Here is a 24,035-nt window from a genome sequence, read left to right on the forward strand (position 1 = left end):
CGCAGCGCCGGCAGGCCGGCACTGCTGGGGGACGCGGCGCACCCTCTGCAGCTACTGGCCCAGGTGCTAAGCTCCTCACTGCCCTGGGCCTGCGGCGCCGGCAGGCCGCTCCGAGTGCTGGGCCCGCCGAGCCCGCGTGTGAGCGCCACAGCCCCCGTTCCCGCCCGCGCCTCTCCCTTCACACCTCCCCGCAAGCAGAGGGAGCTGGCTCCGGTCTCGTCCAGCCCAGAGAGGGGCTCCCACAGTGCCGTGGCGGACTGCAGGGCTCCTCAAGCGCGGCCAGAGTGGGCGCCCAGGCCAAGGAGGCGCCCAGAGCGAGGGCTGCCAGCATGCTGTCACCTCAGAAACAGCGGGCAGAGAGATGCTGGCTGGACTCCAAGAGGCCTAGGGTCTGCCAGAGGGACAACAGGTGAGGAAAACAGGCCTCCCGGTGGATGAGCGAATCCTCAGAGGAGAATGGGCGCAGACCCGGAGGGCCGTGAAAGTTATTACTGTCTTGGTCGCATAAGAAAGGGGGTAACTAGCGGTTTCTAGGCTGAAAAAAGGAGGTGGGCTGGAGGTTCCCCCCTCCAACCGCGGAGCACGCAGCCGCTCAGCAGGCCGCCACACAGTGGTCCCCCACCTCCGCAGCTGCGGGTCCTGAACTCGCCAATAGTAGGTTCCTCCTGCATGCGCGGCTTCACCCTCCCTCCAGGGCTCCCGTTGCATTTCACTCCCTGCCTAAGGTCGCCCGCCGGTGACGGCAGAGGAGTAAGAACCGCAGCTCCCGAGGACAGAATCCGCTCCAAGGCACCCTGACCGGCGTTCACCCCGATCCCAGCTGCGGCCCGCCGCCCTGGTCCCCATGGCGCTGCACGATCTTCCCTTCCAACACCGAGGGCGCTGCAAGGCCGCCCTGTCCGTGCCACTCATTCATATTAGTGACTCCTGCCCCCATGCTTTCCTCAGGTGAGTTCCGACTGCTCTGCCCGAAACAGCTTCGTCCCACACTCTTACGGCAACTTCATCCCAAATTCCCTTCCGTTCTGGGCAAATATTGTCCTTTACCCGGCAGTGGGGTCGCTCCAGAGCTTCCAAACCAGCTTCCTCGGGGCGCTGTGCAGGACCGGGCCCCTTGGTGGCCACGCCTCCTGGGTGCAGGGAGGGCGGGACATGCAAATGACGGCCCTCGCGACCAAGGAAAAGGGGCGACAAAGATCGAAGTCACTAAGAAGCAGACAAAATGTCTCAAAGAGGGTATGTTTTCAATGTAATGTTTACATCAGAAAACGAGTGAAATGTTTACCGAAGATGAGGTTTCTCACCGTGACCTTAAGGTGAGTGCAAGAAGGGAGGCTCTGGGAGGGGCCATACTCCTGCTATTGTTTTTGGGGTTTTTTTGGCCCGGAAGAACGGTAGTGTGTGTTCTTATTAGCTTAATATCTGTATCTGTTCTGGTGAATATTAAAGGCATTTTTTGGAAGCAGGAGTTGGTAATGGGAGCTTGCTCCATCTTGCACTCATAGACCTGGTATAGTAGTATTTCCAGGAACGATAGTGCGCTTCATCTCATAAATACTAATAAAGATAGAGTTGTTCGTGCCTTCATTAACGTCGAGTTTTTGTGGTTGCGTATGACTTTATAACAGTATGGCTGTTATAAAAAGAAAAGACAGGCATGCTAGCAATTTAGAAGACATAGGTCTACTGTTTCGATTAAATTTTCCAAGATGAGGTGGCTGACGCACAGCAATCCCAGCTCTTTTGAAGGAAGATTGAGCCCGGGAGTTCAAGATCAGCGTGAGCAAATATGGCAAGACTGAGTTTTCTGAGACAGCGTGATTCTGGCTCACTCAATGCATCCTTGGACTCCTGGGTTCATCCACATCAGCCCCTGGAAATAGCAGGCGCGTGCCATAACAATGGGCAAGTGTGAAGTTTTTTGTTTTCATATGTATATATGGTTTTTTTGTTTTTGTTTTTTGTAGAGGTGTTTCCCCCGCGTTACCCAGGCTAGTCTCAAACTCCTGGGATCTGGGCTCAGGGATCAAGCGATCCTCGCACCCAACCCCAAAGTGCTGGGATTACAGGTATGAGCCACACTGCACCTGGCACTCTACAAAAAAAAAAAAAAAGAAGAAGTTTTTAATTAGCTGGGTGTGGTGGCTCATGCCTTTAGTCCCAGCTACCTAAGAAGCTGAGGTGGGAGGATTGTTGCATGAACTCAAGAGGTCAAGGAGCCATGATTGTGCCACTGCACTCCAGCCTGGATGAGAAAGCAAGACCCTGTCTCAAAAAATAACAAAGATAAAAAGGAGGCCAAGCATGGTGGCTCACGCCTGTAATCCCAGCACTTTGGGAGGGCAAGTCGGGAGGATCGCCTGAGGTCAGGCGTTTGAGACCAGCCTGGCCAACATGGTGAAACCCTGTCTCTACTAAAAATACAAAAATTAGCTGGGCGTGGTGGTGGGCGCTTCTAATCTCAGCAAAGACGAATCATTTGAACCCGTGGGGAATGGGCGGGGTGTGGAGGTTGCAGTGATCCAAGATCCCGCGACTGCACTGTAGCCTGGGCAACAGAGCGAGACTCTGTCTCAATAAAAAAATAAAAATAGCAGCCTAGCCAACATGGTGAAACCCCATCTGTACTAAAAATACAAAAATTAGCTGGGTTTGGTGGCGGGCGCCTGTAATCCCAGCTACTCGGGAGGCTGAGGTGGGAGAATTGCTTGAACCTGGGAGGCGGAGATTTCAGTGAGCTGAGATCGAGCCACTGCACTCCAGCCTGGGTGACAGACCTTGTCTCAAAAAAATAAATAAGGAAAGGCCAGGTGCAGTGGCTCACGCCTGTAATGCCAGCACTTTGGGAGGCAAAGGTGGGCAGATACCCTGAGGTCAGGAATTCGAGACCAGCCTGGCCAACATGTTGAAACCCTGTCTCTACTGAAAATACAATTAGCTGGGGCGTGGTGGTGCACGCCTGTAATCACAGTTAAACCGGAGGCTGAGGCAGGAGAATCACTTGAACCCTGGAAGCAGAGGTTGCACTGAGCAGAGATCCACCACTGCACTCCAGCCAGGGCGACAAAGGAAGACTCCGCCTCAAAAAATAAAAGTAAAAAAAATAAAAAATAAAAGGGAAAAAGGCAGGTTTCGTATTAAAACTGAGAGCATGAGGGCCAGAGCCGTACTGGAGTCATCAGTTATCTGGAGCACCGTTGTTCTGGTTGTTACTGCATTGTTGAACCCGCACACCTAGTGGATGAAGCAAGATTACACTATCTTCTGCTCTTAAAACCCACTTATTATTTTGTTCTCAGCTAGTGAATGTGTCAGATATTACATAATAAGCACAGATATTACCCTTGATCTTGGGTAGAAGCAATAAATTGCATTTTTGATTAAAAATCTTTAGTCTTTGTATAGGTAAAATAAAATTTCATTTGCAAAACTTATTTACTCCTGAGGGCTTGAGGATGAGGACATAGCCATTGATTGGTAAAGGTGTGGTGTTTTTGCGTCTTTCTTCTACTGTTGGTGGAGGTGGGCTTATATCATCCTTGGATACATTATGACAAGATTAAAGGAAGATGGAGAAATGAGTTGCTCTTTGAGGAAAGAACAGTCAAGGAAATCTAACTGCATAGTTCTTTTTCAAAATAAAAGCTGCATAGCAGCCTCACCTCATCTGTTATAAACCAGGACAGGACAGGCATGGTGGCTCAAGCCTGTAATCCTAGCATTTTGGGAGGCTGAGGTGGATAGATCACTTGAGCCCAGGAGTTCGAAACCAGCCTGGACAGTGGCAAAACCCTGTCTCTAGAAAGAAATACAAAAACTTAGCCGGGTATGATGTCGTATGCCTGTAGTCCCAGCTCTTTGGGAGGCTGAGGTAGGAGGATCACTTGAGCCTAGGGAGGTCAAGGCTGCAGTGAGCCATTATAGCTCCACTGAACTCCAGCCTGGGTGATAGAGGCAGACCTTGTCTCAAAAATAAATAAATAATAAAACCAGGACAAGGGAGTTGTATACCCTGGTACCCCCAAAAGAGATGTTGAAATGCGAAGTATGCAGTACTTGTTCCCCCTTTGTGGGCTAAGCAAGCATGAGCTTTACTTGCCTGTTGGAACTTTTGGCCCTCCAGGGTGAAACCGTAGACACAGGAGCAGCTTAGGGACAAGAGAGAGCCATGGAAATAATGGATAAAGTAAGCAAGAAAGTGATCTCTTTAGCATATAAATGCTCTACACCACGGTTTATTTCAGGGCTGGAAGAGCCTTAAGGAGTCTGGGTGGGGCAGCGCTTGTCCATCACAGAAACAAGAATATCCCTTTCTGATAAATTTCAGCATCTACAGCCCTTGGTAATGCCATCATGAAGTGATTCCTGGCCCAGCTCAGTGGCTCAGGCCTGTAATGCCAGCACTTTGGGAGGCAGAGGCGGCTGCATCACCTGAGATCAGGAGTTCAAGACTAGCCTGGCCAACATGGTGAAATCATGTCTCTACTGAAAATACAAAAATTAGCGGGGCATGGTGATGCATGCCTGTAGTCCTAGCTACTCGAGAGGCTGAGGCAGGAGAATCGCTTGAACCCTGGAGGCAGAGGTTGCAATGAGCCGAGATTGCACCACTGCAGCCCAGCCTGGGCTACAGAGTGAGACTTCATCTCAAAAAAGGAAAAAAGAACAAAAAGAAAAGAAGTGATTCCTGAGCCCTTTCATGCTTTCACTTCAGCTTGTCTGATAATAACTAGCATCTGCCTTCTGTATATTAGATATCTTTCAAGTGTCCAGAGCTTATGAAACAGCAAGAGCAGAAATCCCACACACTGTGGGGAGGTAGAATGGAAGGAGGGCAGGCATTGGCCTTGGAATCGGAAGATGGACTTGAACATGCTAACTTCTATACGTGGCTAAGGGCAGATCACTTAACCTCTTTAACCTTACTTTTCATCTTAAAATGGAATTTAAAAAAAAATTTGCCTCAGCAAGGGTTATTTGAAGATGAAATGTGCCAGTACCATGTTAGCTGAATCAAATAATCAGAGCGCAACAATGGGAGCCCACAATAAAGTGTGAAATTTCATGGTGCTGAGCCTGACATTCAGGGTTGCCCAAAGGTGAAATCTGTGCCTGCCTGCTAAATGGTGACAATAATCTCTCACCCAGACCGGGCAGCTACACAACCTGGACTTGCAGGGGCCTCCATTTTGTTTCTTCTCCCACTTTATTTTCCTTTCTCCCAAATTTCTTCACATTGCAATATTTATTTATTTATTTATTTATTTTGAGACGGAGTCTCGCTCTGTCGCCCAGGCTGGAGTCCAGTGACAAGATCTCGGCTCACTGCAAGCTCCGCCTCCCAGGTTCATGCCATTCTCCTGCCACAGCCTCCCGAGTAGCTGAGACTACAGGCGCCCGCCACCACGCCCAGCTAATTTTTTTGCATTTTTAGTAGAGACGGAATTTCACCGTGTCAGTCAGCATGGTCTGGATCTCCTGACCTCGTGATCTGCCCACCTCGGCCTCCCAAAGTGCTGGAATTACAGATGTGAGCCACCGCGCCCGGCTTTTTTTTTTTTTTTTTTTTTTTTTTTTTTTTTTTTTTGAGACAGAGTCTCACTCTGTCGCCCAGGCTGGAGTGCAGTGGCATGATCTCGGCTAACTGCAACCTCCACCTCCCGGATGCAAACGAATCACTTGCCTTAGTCTCTCAAGTAGCTGGGATTACAGGTGCGCGCCACCACGCCTGGCTAATTTTTGTAGTTTTAGTTGAGATGGGGTTTCGCCATGTTTCCAGGCTGGTCTCAAACTCCTGATCTCAGGTGATCCGCCCACCTTGGGCTTCCCAAAGTGCTGGAATTACAGGAGTGAGCCACTGCACCCAGCCTGCAAATAATTCTTTTAATAAAGTCCTTATCTTTGTAAGCTTCTTCAGTACTTGAAATTACGCCTGCCTGGGTGCCATGGCTCATACCTGTAATCCTAGTACTTTGGGAAGCCAAGGCAGGAGGATCACTTGAGCTCAGGAGTTTCGAGTCCAGCCTGGGCAACATGGTGAAAGCCTGTCTCTACTGCACACACCTGTGCATGTGTGAATGCTTGTGGCACACGCCTGTGGTCCCAGCTACTGAGGAGGCTGAGGTGGGAGGATCAATGGAGCCTGGGAAGTCGAGGCTTCAGAGAGCCATGATCACGCTACTGCACTCCAGCCTGGGTAAGAGTGAGACCCTGTCCCAAAAAAATAAATAAATAAATAAAAATGTAAAAAATGAAATTACATCTGACATAAATAAACCCATGAATTGCACAGGCATTATATGTGACATTGGGCCTAGGGCTTAAAACGTGTGGCCTTTCAGGATTCTAGGAGGAGTTTGGTGAACAAAGTCCATCATCTGGGAACATAAAAGAATAAAGAATGCTCATATAAATGGAGGCATAAGCCATGTTCATATACTGAAAGTTCTAACGCTGGAAAGATGTCAGTTCTCCTCAAATTAACCTACAGATTCAGTGTAGCCCCAAGCAAAACTGCAAGTGTTTACAGAAATTGATGAGCCAGATTTAAAGTTTATATATAAACAAAATGCCAAGATAAATCAACACATACTTGAATATGGAAAGACAGGAATAGGGAGATGACTTACTCTAGCAAATATAAAGACTTCTCATGAAACTAAGTAATGAAGACAGAGGAGTACTGGTGCAAAGATATGACAGAGTACAGAAACCAGCAGCAGAACCATGAACAAATGGACATTTGTTGAATAACAAAGGCAGATCTGTTTGCAGTTCATAAGCATGATGGTTGGGTTTTCACACTCATGTGTGGGACGTGCCTTTCTCAAACCTGGTAAGGTCTGCCTGTTACCAGTCTGAAGTGAGAAAAAAGTAAAATAACAAAGAACTTCAGAGCAGTGTGGAAGATAAACTTCAATAAATGGCGTTGGAAAAGTATGGTATGTGATATTGTGAGATACACATTTGGTCTTCTTCCCATTTCCTGGCATACAACTGCTAAAATCCTTAGACTCTCCAAAGTGATATATTTTTGTGTGCTAATGAGTTGACTGATGGCTGGCAGCCACTAGGTAGCTTCAGAAGGGGGCTGGTTACCAGAAAGACAAAGGCAGGATTAGAAGGGTGTGATTTTCGGCTCTGCCCCCCAACCTCCAGGGAGGGGAGAGGGGCTGAAGGCTAAGTTGATCAATGGCCGGTGGTTTAATCAATCATGCCTGTGTAGTGAAGCCTCCATAAAAAACCCAAAAGGGCAGGGTTCAGATGAGCTTGTGGACAGCTGAACACATGGTGGTTCCTGGAGGGTGGAACACCGGGGAGGAGCTTGGGGAGGACCAGGAAGCTCCGCCCCCTTCCCCCATATCTCACCCTCTGCATCTTTTCATCTAGTGTTCTTTGGTATCCTTTCTAATATGCTCTATAATAAACTAGCAACCATAAGTAAGTGTTTCCCCGAGTTCTGTGAGCCACTCTAGCAAATTAACTGAACCTAAGGAGGAGGTCCTGGGAACTCTAATTCATAGCTGGTTGATCAGAAGCACAAGTGAAACAGGCTGGGACTTGCAACTGGCCTCCAAAGTTGGGGGCAGGGGCAGTCTTGGGGACTGAGTCCTCAACCTGTGGGACCTGATGCCATCTCCAGGTTGAGAGTGTGAGAACTGAATTAGATTAGAGCACACCCGCTGGTGTCAGCTGCAGAATTGACTGTTCGCTTGGTGTGTGGGGGGAAACCCCATACATTTGGTCACAGAAATCTTCCGTGTTGATTGTTGAGTGAGAGAACAGAAAAAAACACAAACCCTTTGCGTTCCCCCCACCATATCTTCAAACAAATGAAGTAGGATGCCTGCCTCACGGCTTGCACAAAAATCAATTCCAGTTGAATTATATATCTATGAAGCTTTTATTTATTTATTTATTTATTTATTTTGAGACAGAGTCTTGCTCTGTCACCCAGGCTGGAGTTCAGTGGTACAATCTCAGCTCACTGCAACCTCTGCCTCCTGGGTTCAAGCGATTCTCCTGCCTCAGCCTCCCATGTAGCTGGAATCACAGGTGTGCACTATCATGCTCAGCTAATTTTTATATTTTTAGTAGAAACAACAGGGTTTTGCCATGTTGGCAAGGCTGGTCTGGAACTCCTGGCCTCAAGAAATCCACCCTCCTCAGCCTGCCAAAGTGTTAGGATTACAGGTGTGAGCCACCTCACCCAGCCACCATAAAGCTTTTTTATTTTTTTTTTGAGTTGGAGTCTCGCTCTGTCATCCAGGCTGGCCTGCAGTGGCATGATCTCGTCTCAACGCAACCTCCGTCTCCTGGGCTCAAGCGATTCTCCTGCCTCAGCCTTCTGAGTAGCTGGGACTACAGGCGTGCGCCACCATGCCCAGCTAACTTTTTGTATTTTTAGTAAAGACAGGGCTTAGCCATGCTGGCCAGGCTGGTCTTGAACTCCTGACCTCAAGTGATCCACCCACCTCGGCCTCCCAAAGTGCTGGGATTAGAGGCGTGAGCCACCGCATTGGCCCACTATGAAGCTTTCATAAGGCATCATATGAGAATATGTTTATGATCTATGGCAATGTTTCTGAAACATGGGGACTTCTGGCAATGTCTGAAGACATTTTTGGTCGTTACAACTAGGTTGGAAGGGAGTTGCTACTGTTATATAGTGGGTGGAGGCCAGGGATGCTGCTAAACATCCTATAATGCACAGGACAGCCCCTCTCAACAAAGAATTATCTGACCCAAAATGTCATCAGTGCCAGGTAGAGAAACCCTGGTCTAGCATTAGGAAAATATATCTTAAACATGACATTAAAAAGCACTATCCCACTCGGGAGGCAGAGCTTGCAGTGAGCCGAGATAGCACCACCGCACACTCCAGCCTGGGCGACAGAGGGAGACTCTGTCTCTAAAACAACAACAACAACAATAACAACAACAACAACAAAAACCATTATCCCTGTTAAGTTTGATTCCTATGTTGGACAACATTAAAATTAAGAGTGTCCACCAAAAGATACCACCACCCAGGGAATGAAAATACAAGACAAACAGTGGGAGACTCCACAACACACAGAGCCAGCAGAGGGCTCATTCTTAGAAGATAGATAAGTAAAATGCAAACGACCCAACAGAAGAATGTTCTAGAGACCTGGACCCCCATGGCACAAAAGAGAAAAACACTGGCCGATAGACATAAAGAAGATACTCAGTACCATTGTAAACAGGAAATGTTGATTAAAATCACAGTTAGATACAGAATTCAAGGTTTGACAATTCCAAGTGTTGGAAAGAATGTGAAGCCCCCAAACACTCCTGGGGGAAGGATGTGAATTGGTAATAACTGGCTGGGTGCCGTGGCTCATGCCTGTAATCCCAGCACTTTGGGAGGCCGAGGCAGGCGGATCACGAGGTCAGGAGATTGAGACCAGCCTGGCCAATATGGTGAAACCCCATCTCTACTAAAAATAAAAAATTAGCCGGGTGTGGTGGCAGTCGCCTGTAGTCCCAGCTACTCAGGAGGCTGAGGCAGAAGAATCGGTTTAACCTGGGAGGCAGAGGTTGCAGTGAGCCAAGATCACGCCACTGTACTCCAGCCTGGGCAACACAGCAAGGCTGCGTCTCAAAAAAAAAAAAAAAAAAAAAAAATACAAAAAATAAGCCAGGCATGGCGGTGGGCACCTGTAATCCCAGCTACTCAGGAGGCTGAGTCAGGAGAATTGCTTGAACCCAGGAGGCGGAGGCCGCAGGGAACTGTGGGGAAAAGAAAGAGATCAGCCTGTTACTGTGTCTATATAGAAAGAAGTAGACGTAAGAGACTCCATTTTGTTCTGTATTTGAGATGCTGTTAATCTGTGACCCTACCCCCAACCTTGTCCTTGCAAGAGACATGTGCTGTGGTAACTCAAGGTTGAATGGATTTTGGGCGTGCAGGGTGTGTCTTTGTTCCTAGAAAAGCTAGGTTTTGTCCAAGGTTTATCCCCATGTGATAGGATGAAACAATGCTGCTAAAAGGTTTATCTCAAGGCACAGGATTTTCCTTTAAACTTATTCATGTCACAGAGATCCTTGTTCTTATGTCTTACTGCTGATTTCCTCCCTAAAAACGATCCTATTGTCCTGCCACTCCCTTATCTTTAAGATGGTAAAGGTGGGTCCTCTGTAAGCTGAGCGCCAGTCCCCTGGGCCCCCGCTTTTCTTTCTCTATACTTTGTCTCTGTGTCTTATTTCTTTTCTCAAGTCTCTCGTTCCACCTTACGAGAAACACCCACAGGTGTGGAGGGGCAGGCCACCCCTTCAGGAACCAAGATCACGCCACTGCACTCCAGCCTGGGCAACAAGAGTGAAATTCCGTCTCAAAAACAAAAATTGGTATTAACCCCTTTAGAAAAACCTTTGGTATTACTATGTCTGGTAAAGCTGAATATACCATGCTGTGTAGCACAGAAATCCCACTTCTAGGTAAACACTCTGTAGTAATGCAAGTTTATGTATATCAGGAAGTATATACAAGAATATTCATGACAGTGTTGTTTAAAATGGCCTGGACTGGGGACAATCACAATGGCCTAGAACAGATCAATAATCTGTTAATATCCCTCTAACTATCTATATACACACCCATACATATATAATGCACAGATATATATTCTATGAAATATATATACTTTTTTCAATAATGGAATACCATACAGCTATGAAAATGAACATGTGGTAAAATTCAGAAATACACTGTACGAAGAAGTGCAGTGTACAAGCGTATTTACATAAAGTACATTCCAGAAAACAGGCAAAACTATAGCATTTCGAGACTTGCATGTAAGTAATAAACTATCCAGAAAAGCAACGATGAGACTCCCCCCAAAAAACACAGGCTAGTGCGGGACAAAGGGACAGTTAAGGTTAGGAGGGAAAGGAGACGCATCTGGCACGTGGCTCGGTTCTGTTTGCTGACCTGAATGGTGTTTGGATGGACTTTGTCTTAGTGATAAACCATTGGGCTGTAGATTTTTGTTTCGTGCACATTTCTGCATGTATGCTATATTTCACAAAGTAATAGTGTTTTATTAAATTTTTTTCAAGATAAACTCTTCAGACAGGATTTAATAATACTGATTAGATTATAGGCTGATTGGTTCCAAAGCGATAAACTTGGGCGGCGTTCCTAAATCACTTTAGTGTCTGTAATTGAATTTGTTTCTCCTGAGAGTGGAGCTATGGGATGGGGAGGCCTGAAACCAAAGAGGCGGGGGCGAAGGAGGGGGTGTGGCTTCCTGCTTTCTTGGACGGGCGAGCAGCGAGCAAGCTGGAATTCTCCTGGAGCTCAGAGTAAAGCTACCCCCGCCGTGCTAGGGCTCCTAACTTGCTTCTGAGTTCTAAGCAGGTGGGCCTCTGCACTCTGTGAGGCCCCCAGGACCTCTACTTACACGACCCCAACGACTGTAGTCTAAAGGAGGTGAAGGTTCCATCTGTTTTGTGGAAATTTCTCTCAGTAAACTAATGCATGGCAGTGATTCCAGGTAAGAGGTGAACCAGACGTTTGGCGATGTTTGGATGGCTAGTTGTTAAGGAAGACAGCTGAGGGGCAAATGAGAGGAGGCTGTGTGGGAAGCACAGCTGAAGTGGGTAGGACTCCTTAGATCTGGGGTTCTTAGTGGACCCGAACATGTTGGGAGAGGTCACGGCGTTTCTTCACTCATGTATTCACTCAGCGAGTATTTATTAAGCATCTACGTTAAGCACAATTTGACATGTTGAGGAAACAGCAGTCAAGGAATCTCTACCCATGAGGAGCTTACATCCAAGTGTAGTAAGATAGAAAACAGACCAAATGTAAAATGGCCGGGCGCGGTGACTCACGCCTGTAAATCCCAGCACTTTGGGAGGCCGAGGCGTGTGGATCGTGAGGTCAGGAGATCGAGACCATCCTGGCTAACACGGTGAAACCCCGTCTCTACTAAAAATACAAAAAATTAGCCAGGCGTGGTGGCGGGCGCCTGTAGTGCCAGCTACTTGGGAGGCTGAGGCAGGAGAATCGCTTGAGCCCGGGAGGCGGAGCTTGCAGTGAGCCAAGATGGCGCCACTGCACTCCAGCTTGGTTACAGAGTGAGACTCTGTCTCAAAAAAAAACAAAAACAAAAAACAAATGTAAACGTTAAATTGTGAGGTTCTTGCTACTCAAAGTGTAGTCTGGGTATGAGCAGTATCAGCATTGCTAGGGAGCTCGGTAGAAATGCAGAATGAGAATCAGGGTCTTTTTTTTCTTTGAGACGGAGTCTCCTGTTGCCCAGGTTGGAGTGTAGTGTCGCCATTTTGGCTCACTGCAACCTCCGCCTCCCAGGTTCAAGCGATTCTCCTGCCTGAGCCTCCCAAGTGGCTGGGACTACAGGCACACCACCATGCCCAGCTAATTTTTGTATTTTAGTAGAGAGGAGGTTTCACCATGTTGGCCAAGCTGGTCTTGAACTCCGACCTCCAGTGATCCGCCCACCTCGGCCTCCCAAAGTGCCAGTATTTCAGGCGTGAGCCACTCCACCCAGCCAAGAGAACCAGCATCTTGACATCTCAGCTGGGAGCAGTGGCTCACGCCTGTAATCCCAACACTTTGGGAAGCCAAGATGTATGGATTGCTTGAGTCCAGCAGATCCAGACCAGCCTGGGCAACACAGCAAAACCCCATCTCTACTAAAAATACAAAAAATGAACTGGGCGTAGTCACGTGCGCCTGTGGTCCCAGATAGTCAGGTGGCTGAGGTGGGAGTAATTGAGTAATGGATTACTTCAGCCCAGGAGGCTGCAGTGAGCTGTGATTGTGCCACTGCACTCCGGCCTGAGCAACAGCGCAAGACCCTGTCTCAAATCCCCCAAGGTATCTCAGTATCTTAAAGCACTCTATTAGGGAATGGTGATGTCATGGAGGAAAATCAAGCAGAGAAGGGGCAGAGGGTGTCCCATGGGGAGGGTCGTCAAAACTCTGAGAAGTTGACATTTCCAGCTAAGACCAGGGAGGCAAGGGGGCTTCCGGTGTGCGTGCAGAGGTAAAGAGCTTTGCAGAGTTAGGGACAGGGAGGACCTGAGGCCAGGGTGTGCCTCTCTGCTGCCTTCCAGCTGGGAGAGGAGTGTGACTGAAGAGGAGGAGCAGGAGGACGGTAGTCAGAGAGAAACTGGAGGCCTCAGGACAGGGAGTGACCCACAGTGTCAGGCCTTGTAGGCACCGTGGGAATCAGCTTCCTTCTGAGGGAGAGATGGAGGAGCTCTCTAATGGTTTTGTTGTTGTTGTTGTTTGTTTTGGGACGGAGTCTCGTTCTGTCGCCTCTACCTCCTGGGTTCAAGCGATTCTTCTGCCTCAGCCTCCTGAGTAGCTGGGATTACAGGCGCCTGCCATCATGCCTGGCTAATTTTTGTATTTTTAGTAGAGATGGGGTTTCACCATGTTGGCCAGGCTGGTCTTGAACTCCTGACCTCAGATGATCCACCCACCTTGGCCTCCCAAAATGCTAAGATAACAGGCATGAGCCACCGCGCCCGGCCCACTGATGGTTTTGAGCAGAGGATTTTAAGCTCTCTAATGGTTTTGAGATAGCCAGGATGACATCGCATTAAAATGGTTATCCTGGCAGCTGGTTTGGAAATAGGCTCATTGAATAGATGCTGGAAGACCAGAGAAGGGTGACTGCCCTGATCCAGGGGACATGTGGCACCCTGGCCCAGGCAAGAGCAGTTTAGGTAGAATTGGTCAGATTCTGGAGAAGTTTTGAAAACAGCAGTTGGCAGGACCTGTTGATGTTGCTGGCTGTGTTGTGGAGCAGCGGGTGTCTCCCAGGAGTTCGAGGCTTCAGTGAGCCATGATCGTGCCATTGCACTCCAGCCTGAGTGACCCTGACTCAAAAAAAAAAAAAAAAAAAAAAAAATTAGTAAAATAAAATGGAGGCAAGTTCTCAGAATAGACTGCTAGTAAAACATTTAATACTGCTGGTCCTCATTCCTGCATCTTAATGAGAATATTAATAGCTACCAGTCACTGGCCACTTGCTGCATCCCCAGCGCTGTCCCCAGTCCTTCAGTTGTAATCACTGTCTTAGTCCCCAAAACACCTATAAGGTTGGTACAAATCTCAGAGATGAAAAGCATTCTGAGCTACAGAGTATGACTGAGCCAGCAGGCTCTGAACCCTCGCTCCCTGGGTTTAAATCCTGCCTGTACTTTTCAGCTGTGTGTGACCTTAAGTAAGCAACCCAAACTCTCTGTGACTCAGTTTCTTCATTTGTTAAAAAAAAAAAAAGAATAGCATCTTCCTCTCTTTTTTCACCAGCTATTAGATTTAAAATAGAATGTGAGTGACCTGGGAATATGTTTAATTTAATTATCTCTCTATTATTTCTTTCTTGGCATATAATAAGCACAGGACTAGCTTGTTCTGTTTTTGTAGAATTTATGAATGATTTTAGATTAGTTGATTGTCTATTTTCTTGAAACAACTTAATTTTCTTTTTTTTTTTTATCACACAAGTGATAGTATTTTTGGCAAAAATTCAGAACAATTAAGACTAAAATTATCTAAATTCCCCCTAAACCTGGGGTAACCACTGATAAATCTTATGCCTATCTATATGTGTTATATATATTATATAGTTATAGATCCTCAAATTTGCACAGTGTTTTAAGGCTCATTTTCTTAGTCCATTATATATCATTTTCAGTCTATGTCAAAAATATTTTCAACATCAGTGACTATGTAGTACTTACAGCATATTACATAACATAATCTCCCCTAGAATTTGGAGTCTCATCTTTAGGACACACACAAAAATCATAGCAAAATAATACATTTAACAGAAAGCTTCCCCCCATTTTCCCTAACAGATTCATCCGTAATCAATATAATGGAAAATTCTAAGACTTCTGACTCTTTTCAACATGAACTGGAGGATTACATTAGAAAGCAGAAAGCCAGAGGATTGCAACCAACACTTTGCTTTACAAAGGTGAAGGAGGACTCCGTGTACCAAGAAAGGGGTCCCACTGAGCCTCGGGGGCCGGAGCAGCAGGGACTCCCCTGCTGGAGACCCCACCTGTTCCCGGCTTCCTTGGAAAGACTGAGGACCGTGGAAAGCTGGGTACCTCCCTGGCCTAAAATTCCTTATGCTCCACGAAGACTGGAATCTGTAAACCACAGTCAGGAGAATCAGGACCGTTTCTTCAAACACCGGTGGCTTCTAAGCCCATCTGGGCAGGGAGAGAACACAGGCGTCCGCGGGACGCAGGGCAGGGAAGATTCCTGTTGCTTCTTCTGGGAACCCCGCAGCAGCGCCCAGCAGGCGGGCCATGGGGACAGAGAATGTGAGGACCGAGGCCTGAGGAGGAGGCACGGGGAGGAGCTCAAGAGGAAGCACCGTGCGAAGGGAGACTCACACAAAGGGAACAGGGGCAGGAGAAAGGCCGAGGGTGCCCCAGGCAGTGCAGAGAGGCCCAGACACAGCAAGAAGAATCACCAGGGTCGGGACACCACAAAAGATGCGAGAAGGTCCGGGAGAGAGAAGAAGGGGCCAGGCAGGGAAGGCCCCGAGGAGGAGAGGGACCTGTGGGATGAAGCCATCCTTGGCAGTTGTTACTGATGATTGGGGACTGGGGTCCCCAGTATGAAATCATTTGAATCTGCTGGAAAGGATGGATTAGGTAACACTGAAGCAGTTAAATGGCCACCCACTTGGAAGAAAATAAAATCTAATCGTCACCTCACACTCTATTCAAATATTAAAACCCAGATGGTTTACAGATACATGTGTCAAAACTAAAATATAAAAGTATTCGAAGAAAATATGGGAAAAGTGTTTTTAATCTTGAAGTATGGATGACCTTCCTAAATAAGATACAAACCAGAAACCATCAAAGAAAAATTAATAGATGTAACTGCCGAAATAGTTTAAATTTGTGTAAAGTAGAAGATTTTGTTGTAAAATTTGTAAAATGGAAATTTTAAAAATAAAGCATTGTATGTGAGCATCGAACAGGTCTGAAGGATACACAATACACTGATAACTATGGGTTCTATGATCAGAGAACTAAGTGGGTGGGGAACAGGTTCCAGCTGACTAACTTTTTTTTTGTTCTTGTTGTTGTTGAGACGGAGTTTCACTCTGTCGCCCAGGCTGGCGTGCAATGGTGCAATCTCGACTCACTGCAACCTCTGCCTCCCGGTTTCAAGTGATTCTCCTGCCTCAGCCTCCTGAGTAGCTGGGATTACAGGTGCGCGCCACCATGCCCCGTTAATTTTTGTATTTTTAGTAGAGACGGGGTTTCACCCTGTTGGTCCTGCTGGTCTCGAACTCCTGACCTCGTGATCCGCCCGCCTCGGCCTCCCAAAGTGCTGGGATTACAGACGTGAGCCACTGCGCCCGACCTTCTAGTAAACACTTTTAAAGACAAGCAAGAAGTTGGGGAAAAATTTATTTGCCTCACTGAGTATCCCTGTGCAAGTTACGGAATTATTGCCTCTGAGCTCCAAGCAGTCTTTACTCTGCAAAACGACCTTAGAGGACGCCTCTGGTTTGCCAGTTGGCTTGATGCTAGTCTCTGCCAGTAGAGGGCGCTGGAGGGTCATTGTGAAGTGGCAGGTGGAAAAAGGTACTTTGCCCAAGTTGGCACTTTTCTCTGGGGGTGTGTGTGTCCATCCGTTCTCGTCTGTGTCCGTGTCCTATGTCCTCTAACAAATTTCTTTGTCCCCGGTGGGCTGTATGACCTGGTTCTCCCTGCAGAGGTCTGAATCTCAGTTGTGGGGGACAGACCCTCTTCCAAGTTTCTCAGTTCCTTGTTCACCATCCCTCTACCCCATAGACAGGGCTTAGAGCGCCGGCACAGTACCACCTGCAGATTAAATCCAGCTTTTGTACTGCCGGATCTGAGACGATTTTACATGGGAACCTCAACTAGGCAAAATGTTATCCCAGCAAAATGGATCCCATTCTTTTCATTAATAGAACATTATTCCAAAACGTGTACTCATTACTTTATTTCGAATTTCATCTATAAAAAAATGTGGACATTTCCTTCTGTGTTGTTATATGAGGACCTACCTAATGTCTTTAATTGTGCCTCTTGCCTACAAAGCCTAAAATATTGCCTATCTGGCCCTTTACAGAAAAAGTTTGTCAGCTCCTGCCTTGTAGTCCTCTTGAACCACTTACTATAGTTAACCATCTTTTATCAGTTAAGAATTCTTGGCTGGGCGCAGTGGCTCACACCTGTAATCCTAACATTTTGGGAGGCCGAGGCAGGCAGATCACCTGAGGTCGGGAATTAGAGACCAGCCTGGCCAACATGGTGAAACCCTGTCTCTACTGAAAATACATTAAAAAAAAAAAAAAAAATAGCCGGGTGTGGTGGCGGGTACCTATAATCCCAGCTTCTCAGGAAGCTGAGGCAGGAGAATGGCTTGAAACCAGGAGGCAGAGGTTGCAGCGAGCCACGATCGCACCATTGCACTCTAGGCTGGGTGACACAGTGAGACTCCATCTCAAAAAAAAAATTATTTTCCAGGCTGGGCACGGTGGCTCATGCCTGTAATCCCAGTACTTTGGGAGGCCAAGGCGGGCAGATCACGTAAGGTCAGGAGTTCAAGACCAGCCTGGCCAACATGGTGAAACCCCATCTCTACTAAAAATACAAAAATCAGCCAAGCATGGTGGCACACTCCTGTAATCCCAGCTATTCAAGAGGCTGAGGCATGAGAATCACTTGAACCAGGGAAGCAGAGGTTGCAGTGAGCTGAGATCGCTCCACTGCACTCCAGCCCGGGTGACAGAGCAAGAATCTAACTCAAAAAAAAAAAAAAAAAAGAAAAGAAAAAAGAATTATTTTCTGTTTTGTCTGAGACAGGGTCTTCCTCTGTTGCCCAGACTGGAGTGCAGTGTTGAAATCATAGTTCACTGCAGCCTCCAGCTCATGGCCTCCAGTCATCCTTCCACCTCAGCCTCCCAGGTAGCTAGGACTACAGGTACAGACCATCACCCCCAACTAATTTTTAAACATTTTTTGTAAAGATGGGGTGTCACCATGTTGCCCAGGCTGGTGCTGAACTCCTGTCCTCAAGCAATCCTCCTGCCTTGGCTTCCCAAGGTGCTGGGATTACAGGCATGAGGCTCCACACCCAACATTAATAATTTTTTTTTTTTTTTTTTGAGATGGAGTATTTAGCCTGTTGCCCAGGCTAAAGTGCAGTGGAAAAAGGAGGGTCTGGAGGGAAGAATGGCTCCTGCCCTTGTCCAGGGAGCTGGGCAGGCATGCGTCTGGGCTGAGTTTTGGCTTCCTTGTCCCACAAGTCTCAAGCTGCCTGACCTGCTGACAGAGTTCTCTTCCTCCCAGGTAGGTGTCTAGAGCAGAACTGGCCAGAGTGTTGCTGCTAGTTCTGATTCAGGTAGAGCTGGACCCACCTCCTGGTCCCCTGATTCACAGGATACAGATACAAGTGTCTGTGTACATTGGGTATAAGGTGGCTAAACGGTGGCAGGATGCCTCTGCTTGGGTTGTCCTCCAGGCAGGAATGGTGAGACGCAGCCCTGGAGCTGGAATAAGGAGGTAGGGGGTGGGGAGATGCTCTGCCTACCTTTTGGAAGTAGGCTCTGAGAACATAGAGAAAAAAACGAACTCTGTTTTTCCTGTACTCTCACAGCATGAAATACTTCTGTGACCTCAGATGTGTGGGAGTTTTTCCCCACATGCCAGTCCTCCAGGAGGTGACACCAGCTGGGTGTTCGCTAATTACATTCAATTCTTTGGGGTTTTTGTTTTGTTTTGCTTTTGTTTGTTTGTTTTTGATACTGACTCTCCCTTTATCACCCAGGCTGGAGTGCAGTGGCGTGATCTTGGCTCACTGCAACCTCCACCTCCTGGGTTCAAGTGATTCTCATGCCTCAGCCTCCTGAGTAGCTGGGATTACAGGTGCCTGCCACCATGCCTGGCTAATTTTTGTATTTTTAGTAGAGATGGGGTTTCACTATGGTGGTCATGCTGGTCTTGAACTCCTGACCTCAAGTGATCCACACACGTCAGCCTCCCAGAGTGCTGGGATTACAGGCGTGAGCTACCGCGCCCTGCCTTAAATTCAATTCTGACGCTACTTACCTGAGAAATTGTCAGATCCCACAGGTGGAGGGCTCAGTCCCACAAGATTGTTTCCCATTGCTGATGCCAATCACAAGCCCCATGTTGTTTTACCTGCGCTTCTGACAAAATGGCTAGAAATTAGGGTTCTTAAGCCCACCTCCTTGGGTTTAATTAATTTGCTAGAGTGGCTCACAGAACTCAGGGAAAAACTTACTTACATTTACTGCTTTATTATAAAGGATATTACAAAGGATATAGATGAAGAGATGCATGGGGTGAGGTCTGGGGGAAGAGGCTTAGAGCTTCCATACCCTCCCTGGCGTGCCACCTTCCAGGAACCTCCACGTGTTCAACTGTCCAGAAGCTCTCCAAGCCCTGTCCTTTTGGGTTTTTTTGTTTTGTTTTGTTTTGTTGTTTGGAGTCTCGCTCTGTTGCCCAGGCTGGAGTGCAGTGGTGCCTTCTTGGCTCACCGCAACCACCGCCTCCCAGGTTCAAGTGATTCTCGTGCCTCAGCCTCCCTAGTAGCTGGGACTACAGGCACACGCCACCATGCCAGGCTAATTTTTGTGTTTTGAGTAGAGATGGGGTTTCACTATTTTGGCCAGGCTGGTCTCAAGCTCCTGACCTCGTGATCTGCCTGCCTCAGACTCCCAAAGTGCTAGGATTATAGGCGTGAGCCACCACGCCTGCTTTTGGGTTTTTATGGAGGCTTTACTACATAGGCGTGATTGATTAGATCATTGGCCATTCGGTGATCAACTCAACCTTCTGCCCCTCTCCCTCCCTAGAGGTTGGAGGGTGGGGCTTAAATTTTTAATCCCAACTCTCTCATCCTATCTTGGTCTTTCTGTGACCGGCACCATTCAGAATGTATCCAGGAACCCCCAGGCATCAGTCAACTTAGTAGTATACAAAAAGACTTATCGCTTTGGAGATTCCAAAGATTTTAGAAGCTATATCTCAGGAAACAGGATGAAGACCAAATATATATTTCACAAATCATACCCCCTCGTACCCCTTAACTTCCCACCACCAAGTGGCTGATTTGCCCTTGAACCTGAAAGGTTCTTGCCCTTGAACCTGAAAAGCTCAGAACTGGTCATTTCCCCAATAGGTGACCAGGCCTGCCAGCCCCAGGGCTCTGACCCAATGAGCTTTGTAACATCCTAAGTGGAAGCTAGTCCAGGCCATTCAAAGGTTTATTAATACTTGTTGATCATTCTAGAACTGAAGGTCCCTCTGAAGAATGAACACTCTAGCCTGCAGGGTCCTAAGGAAAAGAGACTAGAAGGAGTAGCCATGTGCAAAATTTCACCCTGGTGCAGTTTTATTCATGGTTCAAGCAAAAACTCAGAGTGGTTTTGTTATCAGGGTAAACAAACTTGTAATTTTACTTTCCCCAGTGTTAGGAAAGCTCCTTCTGCACTGTGAATGCTGAGCCATGAGTATTAATCAGGGTGTGAACGTGTAGAACGTTAAATAGACCTGCAAACTTGTGTGTCATGCAAACATGCAACAATGTGTGTGCAAACACATTGATGTGCAGCTCCCATTCACAATCACAGACGTGAACACTTGGAAATAAAAATAAATTACTAAGCTCCCCAACCAACTGAAAAGATGCCATCTTGGCCAAGGGAACCCCAGAGAAAACATAAAAACTAAGTTTCTAGCCAAGACAGGATGGGACTTTGGACACACCTCATTATACCACCCTGTCCCACCTCGCTAACTGCCACTAGGCTGTCTTTCCTAAAGGTTAAACAAAAACCAGAAACCAGAAAAAAGATTATCTGGCTAGGCTCAGTGGCTCATGCCTGTAATCCCAGTACTTGGGGAGGCTGAGACAGGGAAGCATTGCTTGAGTCCAGGAGTTTGAAACCAGCCTGGGCAGCATAGTGAGACCCCATCTCTACAAAACAATTTTTAAAAAATTAACCAGGCAAGACCAGGCACAGTGGCTCATGCCTGTAATCCCAGCACTTTGGGAGGCCGAGGCCTGTGGATCACCTGAGGTCAGGAGTTCAAGACCAGCCTGACCAATATTAAGAAACCCCCGTCTCTACTAAAAATACAAAAATTAGCCAGGCTTGGTGGCATGTGCCTGTAATCCCAGCTACTCAGGAGACTGAGACAGGAGAATCATTTGAACCCGGGAGGCAGAGATTGCAGTGAGCCAAGATCATGCCATTGCACTCCAGCCTGGGCAACAAGAGCGAAACTCCATCTCAAAAAAAAAAAATTAGCCAGGCATGGTGGTACATGCCTGTAGTCTCAACTACTCGAGAGGTCGAAGTGGGAGGATTGCTTGAGCTCGGGAGGTAGAGGCCGAGGCTGCAGAGTGGTCATTGCACCACTGCACTCCAGCCTGGGCAACAAAAAGAGACTCTGTACCCCCAACCACCAAAAAAAAAAAAAAAAAAAAGATTTGCTCCACCGCTGACTTCAACCAACCATTTGACTGGCTCTCCGTTTTGCAATTTCAACATTGACCAGCATTCCTTCCTGATAAGAAACCACTGCCCACAGGAGTGGTTCTGGCCAGTCTACAGAGGTTGCACACAGAGGGACTTCATGTCCTCTGCTTCACCTTTTGATGTATAGGGCCTAATTGTCATAAATTAGGTTAACCATCTGTGATAGTTAATATTAGGTGTCAACTTGATTGGATTGAAGGATACCTAGATGGCTGGTAAAGTCTTGTTTCTCGCTGTTTCTGTGTTGCCAGAGGAGATTAACATTTGAGACAGTGGACTGGGAGAGGAAGACCCACCCTCAGTGTGGGTGGGCACCATTCAATTGGCTGCCAGCTCAGCTAGAAGGAAGCAGGTGGAAGAAGGTGGGCTAAACTGGCTTGCTGCGCCTTCTAGCTTTCACCTTCCTCCCAAGCTGGATGCTTCCTTCCCCTCCTCCTGCCCTTGGACATCAGACTCCAGGTTCCTCGGCCTTTGGACTCTTGAGCTTGCACAAGTGGTTTGCCGGGGGCTCTTGGGCCTTTGGCCACAGACTGAAAACTGCACTGTTGGCTGCCCTGCTTTTGAGGCTTTTGGACTCGGACTGAGTCACTGCTGGCTTCCTTCTTCCTCAGCTTGCAGATGGCCTATCATGGGACTTCACCTTGTGACCATGTGAGCCAGTTCCCCCAGATAAACTCCCTTTCATATATACATATATCCTATTAGTTCTGTCCCTCCGGAGAGCCCTGACTAATCTAAAGTTGAACTTAGGATGCATGTTGCAATCATTAGCCTACTATGCCTGTGCTTCCTTTTCATGAATATTCATAGCTTCTCCTGTAACCTGTTGAATATATATACGTGGCCAACCCACTCAGCATAAATTCCTGTTTCCTTAACCCCTACCTTGAAGTGCTGCTGGCTGGAGAGTCCAAGCTTCCTGACCTGTCAGAATGGCCACTTGCAGGCTGCAACCTTTTGTGAGAAATAAAGCTCTCCTTTCTAAACTTAGGAACCTCCTCATTTGTCAGGTGACAACACAGTGATACACATACACACACAGCAACCTCCAGTCTGTCAGTCTGAAATAATCAAAGGGATTAACATAGAACTTTGAAGGCTTATTGAAGCACACAGTTTGAGGATATCTACCTGGGAAGTACAGACTCCAAAGGAAGGCGGTCAGTCCTGCGAAGTGAAGAAGTTAAGATCTCACTATCTAGGCAGAAACAAAGAAGTTTAGCGGGATTACAGCATCTTCCATACAAAGGTGGTTCATGATTACAGCAAGCTGATTGGTTTAACTTGTTCCTTTTTGGAAAGAGATACTTAATATTTTATCATTTATTTATTTATTTATTTATTTATAGAGACAGGTCTCACTCTGTTGCCCAGTCTGGAGTGTAGTGACATGATCATAGCTCACTGTAACCTTGAACTCCTGGCCTCAAGTGATCCTCCCACTTCAGCCTCCCAGAATAATTGGATTACAGGCATGAGTCACCATGACTGGCTCTTAAATCCCTTTTAATCTATAGTTTCTTCTCCATTCTTTCTCTGCTTTGTTTTTAATTTTGGAATTATGTTTGAGGAAACTTGATTGTTACGTGTGGTAAAAATGACTCCTCCCAAAGATATCCCCCCCTTTTTTTAAGAGATGGGGTTCCACTATGTTGCCCAGGCTAGTCTCAAACTCCTGAACTCAAGAGATCCTCCCACCTCAGCCTCCCAAAGTGCTGGGATTACAGGCGTGAGCTGCCATGCACAGCTGCATCTTGAGTAATTTAATAGTCATGGAGTATTTTGTGCCATCTGGTACAAGAAAAGAAGTTAATCTATAACAAAAGATCAGTGACTAAGAAGGGAAGGGGTCTTATCTCGGTGCCATTCAGTCTTTCACAACATTTTACAAAGAAAAACAAATTTTAAAAGGATGAATCTATACTCAGATAAGCAAAAGTTGCAGCTGTTAGCTATGTTGCTCAGGTTCCACAATCACATTTTCGTCAAGCCACAGAATAAGGTTGCAACAATTTATTTAAATTATTTATTTTTCGGCCGGGCCTGTAATCCTGTACACGCCTGTAATCCTCTCACGCCTGTAATCCCAGCACTTTGGGAGGTCGAGGGGGGCAGATCACGAGGTCAGGAGAATGAGACCATCCTGGCTAACACGCTGAAACCCCATCTCTACTAAAAATACAAAAAATTAGCGGAGCGTGGTGGCGGGCGCCTGTAATCCAGCTACTCTGGAGGCTAAGGCAGGAGAATGGCGTGAACCTGGGCACAGTGGAGGTGGAGCTTGCAGTGAGCCAAGATAGCACCACTGCACTCCAGCCTGGTGACAGAGTGAGACTCCGCCTCAAAAAAAATTTTTTTTCCAAGTCTCATCTGGGCCTCTATTTCTTTACCAGGCTCATTAATTGCACATTTTTATAGCGTTTATTTATTATTTGCTTTTTTAAAAAAATAGAT

The 24,035-nt window shown here is 47.1% G+C and overlaps 2 non-coding genes across 2 annotated transcripts; both read left to right on the top strand.

Moving 5' to 3' along the window:
- Positions 1-1,360: 1,360 nt before the first annotated feature.
- On the top strand, positions 1,361-1,544 carry LOC114672064 (U2 spliceosomal RNA). The gene has a single exon (XR_003722254.2). It is a non-coding gene; the product is annotated as a U2 spliceosomal RNA (small nuclear RNA).
- Positions 1,545-6,762: 5,218 nt separating this feature from the next.
- Positions 6,763-6,863, top strand: LOC114672052 (small nucleolar RNA U13). The gene has a single exon (XR_003722249.2). It is a non-coding gene; the product is annotated as a small nucleolar RNA U13 (small nucleolar RNA).
- The last annotated feature ends 17,172 nt before the right edge of the window (positions 6,864-24,035 follow it).

The sequence above is a fragment of the Macaca mulatta genome, chromosome 13 (assembly GCF_049350105.2).
Source record: "Macaca mulatta isolate MMU2019108-1 chromosome 13, T2T-MMU8v2.0, whole genome shotgun sequence".
NCBI classification, from domain to species: domain Eukaryota; kingdom Metazoa; phylum Chordata; class Mammalia; order Primates; family Cercopithecidae; genus Macaca; species Macaca mulatta.